This window comes from Anguilla anguilla, chromosome 4 (assembly GCF_013347855.1).
Source record: "Anguilla anguilla isolate fAngAng1 chromosome 4, fAngAng1.pri, whole genome shotgun sequence".
NCBI classification, from domain to species: Eukaryota; Metazoa; Chordata; class Actinopteri; order Anguilliformes; family Anguillidae; genus Anguilla; species Anguilla anguilla.
Genome location: NC_049204.1, coordinates 58,266,452 through 58,272,451, shown reverse-complemented (window position 1 = coordinate 58,272,451; position 6,000 = coordinate 58,266,452).

Genomic DNA, 6,000 nt, shown 5'->3' with positions numbered 1-6,000 from the left:
CTTATCTTTGTGATGTTTTTGCCATTAATTCACGCATAAACCATTTTCCTGCTAAGGCAAAGAAGTACAAATGACAAAATAATGTACTTCCTGGTTTGTAATACTTGTTGAATTTTTCTGAAGGAGAATATAATATCAGTGCAATTCCTAAAAAAAAAAGTCTGAGGATAGTCTCAAATTTATTTTTCAAATAAGTTGGAAAAAAGTGGATAGAATAAGGAACTTACAAAATACAAAAACAAGAATAGGGAGTAACCCTACATTATGCTCCCTACAAAAACACACTACTGCACTCTTTCCTCCTCTGTGAACTGGCCATCTTTACAGACTAGAAGCATGACATACTGGTTTATACTAATCTACAAATCTCCCCAGTCTATTCTACTGCAAACATCTGTCCTGGTTTACAATAATCAGATCTGCCAGATACATTTAACTCGAGACCCCCAAAATGAACTACACTTGGCCACACCTCCTTTTTGCTCTACTGCAGCCAGAGACGGGAACAAGCTGCAGAAAAGGCTTAAAATGGACAGTCTGGTCTCAATCCCAGTTTACAAATCTAAAATCATGGACACTTTCAGATTCATGTACTCATATATGACATCAGTGTTGCCTTTAATGGAAGTCTCATGCTTGAATCCCCTTGTATTTCTGTGTGCCTGTCTCATCTGACTCTCCTGACCAGACCATCATTGTAAATGAGAATGCCTTCTCAATTAAGTTGTAAAAAGTAAACATTTATTTATTTCAAGAGGTGCCGATTATTGTTCTTATAAAGGCGTAGTGCTTTTTCATACAGTAAGGAACTGATGTTGGAAATGAGCCCTGGTGGGTATTGTATTGAAGCAAAACCTGAGGCACAGAAGACTTTTTTATGTCAACTATTATATTATAAATTCTACATTTATCTCTATTTCACATGCGACAAATAGAAATATCATCAATAGAATGAACAGGGCCTGTATTACTATGCCCGTGCATAGCATTTTTAAACACCAGGTGTGCATTGAAATGATGCAGGGGTTACTGGACAATAAAACAGATATTTATAGGTGTCATGAATTCCATGTCGACCTATTGTAAATGCTGGTCTTGAAATGTGGTGCTTGTGAAGCTACCTGCATAATGAGAAAAGTAACACCCATGATTGTTTGTGTGCTTCCCTGTTGTGGAGGATATTCCCTGCAGGGACTCATTAAACACGTAGTCACAGCTGGCGGATATGCATGTAATCCCCACATACTGCAATCAGTCCCACAGCAACAGCTGGCCTACCTAAACTCTGATCATTCGAAGCATTAAAACAAATCAATTTTGTTTTGAATTCTGTTGGAAGGGCAGCATTAGCAATAATAGAAAAATAGCATTGTTTAAAACAGATAAAGCATGTGCACTCCACCGAAGGACCAGCCTCTGGTCTTTTGAATAACATGGTCTGTATGGCCATTGGATGAAATTTATCAAGCACCTACAATGCAAAGTGCAAAGTTTTCCTCATTAACTTCCTTTTGACCTTCCATAAAAGTATAGAGATGGCCTGTTTGAACTTGTATGTGTATGTGTGTGCATTATTATGTCTCAAGTACTTATAGTCAAACGGCTGCATCAGCATCTGTTTTTCCTGTGTAAAGACAAGCTTCAGGATGACTTGATTCTAAATAACTTCATTATATTTTATTCTTAATCCTGGAAACAGGATGAATGGAGCTCTAAACAGTATCATTTAGCTGTCATTTATCTCTTTAGTTGGGCTTTATAAAATTGGACTGTTCATATGCTTTATAATGGAGGGTATTAAATACTCACTTAAGAACATATTTTAACAGGACTTAAACTCTCGTCGGAGTCAGATATAGCTTCAAGGACAGACAAGCCTCTCTGGTTCTCTCTTTTGTGGGAAAGCATGTCCTGTGGCAAACCTGGGCTTTTGATTTCTGGTCCATTCTTATTCCCCCAGGACGGGAACCACTTCCCCTTACTTTACTGCCTGATTACCCCTCAGGCCCCTGTGTTTTCCGCTGCTATTCCCCTTGTCCAGGTCCCGGCGACTTTACAAATCTCCGGTAAACATCCTGGGGGTTTCTTGAGTCCATACTAATGGAATGTTCTTCTCTACCGTCCGCTTAACACTATTCCAGCTGCTATCCACGCTGGCTGTATTTGGCAAAATAATCCCTTTCAATGTGCGTGTCTTGTGATAGAATGAAACAAATTGCTACATCATGGGTTAAATAAAATTATTTTTTCTAGTAGCGTAATGGAAAATTGTGACTGCAGATTTTTTTGGAATAATTTGCACGTAACCAACATGGAAAGATGCAGACTGAATGGTGCAGAGAGCTTAAGGGGGAAATTGGAATTAGATGTAAAATTGAGTTATTACTCATCAGTCAGAAGCTGAAGGAAACATAAAGGTACTTCATCCAAGGAAAGCCAGACATTCAAACCGCTATGGTAATTTGTCCTTTGTCCACGCTGAGTTAAAAAAATAAAATAAAAATTCAAACCATATGGTTTCCCCATTTTCACACAAATTTGTAAGTCTGAAGTTTAGAAAAAAGAAAAAACAAAGATTGACATAATGGTTGTTACTTACTGAATTCTCATTTTACAGTGTTAAGATACTTGAGATTCCCATCACTGCACCAGACCATGTCCATGCATGTGCCACACTCTGAAGCCTTTTTGTATTCGATGATCCTGTAGGTCAAGATTAACAGTAGACTGCCAGACCAAAACAGGAACCCTCCTTAAGCATAACTTCTTAGTTGTTACAGTGTAATTCCACAGAATGGCTTATCACAAAAAATGTTTTGCTTTTTTCTTTCTGTTTACCCAGGCCTGGGCGATTTTGGCTTGAATATCATCTACAGAGGAAAATAATTTCCACGAATTTCTGCTTAATTTACAAGCTGTTGCTATGAAGCATGTGGCTGAAAGACAATATGCAATTGGACCACATGTTATTTGAATAGATTTTGGATAGGAAATAGCCTTTCTGGTGTTCAGATTACAATGTGGAGGAGGAAACATGTCAAGTCTTTGAGGCCAAGAGCCAGCTCAACTTTTTTTCCCCTCTTCGCATAATTTTAATCATGTTATTTTCAGTCATATTTGAATGTGTATATACTACGTTCAGGAAGATCACACAGTTATCCAGCTGTCCGTGATTTTTTATTTCCGCAAGTCATGCAATTCTCATCAGGATCTATGCTTGTTCTTCAAGTTACTAACTGTCCAGGAATATAAGCTATACAAGGTGGGTGTTGAGCTTGTACAGCAATTTATTGGTTATATAATGGGTTTGAATAAAAAAAGTTAAATCACTGTACAATATTTAAAATAAAATAATGAAAATGACAATCTCACTTGGTGATTGCTCAACCAGACCTGTGTTAGTATGGGTAATCAATGGAATATTGGCCCAGGTTATGACAGTGACAGTTGGTTTTCACTGATATATCTTGCCAAAGTGTATTCTCAAATACATCAATGAACAGTTGGAGTTGTAAAATGTAATGTCCTAGGGGATTTCCAAGTCTTTGCTGAAGGCAATTGTGCTGTGTGCAAAGCAAATCAACAATGACATCCTCATAAACTGTTGTTATCCAGAAAGTACCTATTTTTGTCTCTAAATACAAAAATGGCACGTAGAAATCTTTTTTCTACTGATTTACTGGACTGTTGAGACCAACTTCTGGACAAGGCATTACGAGTAGTAGATTCAGGTTTAACCATCTGTGGATGTCCTGGGAGAAATTCCTGCAGGATGTTTTGTTAGTACACAGTGCTAAGCCTGCTCCTGTAGGCATGGTCTTTGAGAGCATGGTGATCACGAAACATAGTAATGAGTGTGAGGACAATTTGTGGAGTTGAAGGCTCATATTCTTTTCAGCTGTTCAGTAATTCACCGAGATGTATCTGCTCTAAAACAATAACTTAGGCAGTTTGATAACTTAATAATAAAACCAACCAAGTTTGGTTTTTATTATTGATACATTTATTTTGGTAATGAAACTTCTTCTAGCATCAAACACTTGGAAGTAGGGTTGCCTTATGCCATGTATTAAATTAACACATGTTCTTAACTTGGACTTTGAAAAAGAATAAAGTATTTTTGAAATGAACTAAAAATTGTTCAATTCATTTAAATTTTGTTTGTATAGTGTTTTTTTTTTTTTTTACATCGGGCATTGTGACAAAACAGCTTTACTGACATCCAGGCCTGAACCCTTGAAAAGAAAGCCTATGGTGACAGTGTCAAGGAAAAAGCCTGAGCAAAATCTGACTCAAAGGGGTGTACCTATTTGCTGCTGGATTTTACTTGTTAATTGGAAAAGGCTACCAGGCTACCAGGCTACCAGGCTACTGGTAAAGAGAAGAAAAAATATCATCATTAGGCAGCTAATGTTGATGAGTTGAGCAGGAGAGATAGAGGTGCCTGTGTGCAATAAGGAAAATCTCCGGCAGAATAAGTCTAAGGCTGCATGGCAAGGGGAAGGAAGGAGAAGGACCAACACAGTAATTAGGGCAGCCCTGAGACAGTCACCACCAGACCATGACTGGCTCCTCTTAAAACAGAGACATCATGTATTATCCAGTGACAGCACTGACAGCTCAGTCTACCAGAAACTCTGTGGCCTATGCCAGCCACCCAACCCTGTCCCTCCACTATAGGGCTGGCTTTAAAAAAGTAAATCTTAAGCCTAGATTTAAATATTGAGAGAGTATATGCACCCAGAACATGACCAGACAAATTGTTCCAAAGGAAAGGAGCATGATAGGGAAAAGCTCTACCTTCTGTGGTACCTTTAGTTACTTTAGGAATAAACAGGGAGCCTGCTATCTGTCAGCAGCGTGTTCTTGAGGGATTACAGGAAGAAAGGAGACCAGTCAGATACACGGGGGCTAGCCCATGTAAAGTTTTAAATGTAAGGACAAATGTCTTATAATAGCCAGTGGAGAGAAGCTAACTAATCTCCCTGTTCTGGTAAGAATACAAGCCACAGAATTTTGAATCAGTTGGAGACCTTTCAGTGAGGAATTTACATATCCATACAAAATATAATTACAGTAGCGTAATCCTGAAGTAAATGACACAGAGTTTGACTAGTTAATCCGTGATTGTTGAACTTGCTATGCTGTGTCTGCGAGGTGGAAGAAATAATTCGTTTTTCATTTTTTTTGTCAGCTAAGTAAACATGTGGAGTCAGTCTGGGTCCATGTTAATTACGATGATAACACAATTCATCATTTAGTAATTTTTCTATTGTATTCAAATCTGAAATTAATACTTTTCATTCATTCAAACTGATTCGCCTTTATGATTTTTAGTCAGAGTAAACAATAAAATTGTTCACTGATGGAGGCCTTTGTATAGTTGTTAAGACAGTATTCAACAAGAGTACACATTTTAAGCATTTTCATGTTTCTGAAGTATTGTCTTGCCCATCCCATGTGTGCTGCACATGTCAGTTTAAAAGAATTATCCTGAGCATTTGAAATGACAGTTGATTGTGAGAGACATGGGGCCCACATAAAGAATGGGACTATCATGGTAATATAGGCCAAAGGCAATAAAGTCTGGGTCCATTGTGGTCAGTAGAAAGTCACATAACTCAACTGATGCACCCAGATATGACAAGCTAAGATGCTGACTGGCTGATGACTGACGTGATTGACTCTTGAGCTTCTTCAGGAAAGCTGTGATGTTGAAGGCACAGAAGCACACCCGCTGATTTTTAGAGGTAGAATCAGTGTGTACAGTAAATTTAGACCAACAGCAAAGGTGGATTTACAGCCGACATGTTGAAAAGGAGATATATGAAACTGTTCAGCCATCCTTACCATGAAAATAAAGCGAATGGTCCTGTGATGGATTGGTGACCTGTCCTGACTGGATTCTCGCCTCTCGCACACTGCATGCAGTGTAAAAAAAACCATCAACTATGCCATATTTTTTTTGTCCATATCTTCACAATACATCTTTTATTTTAT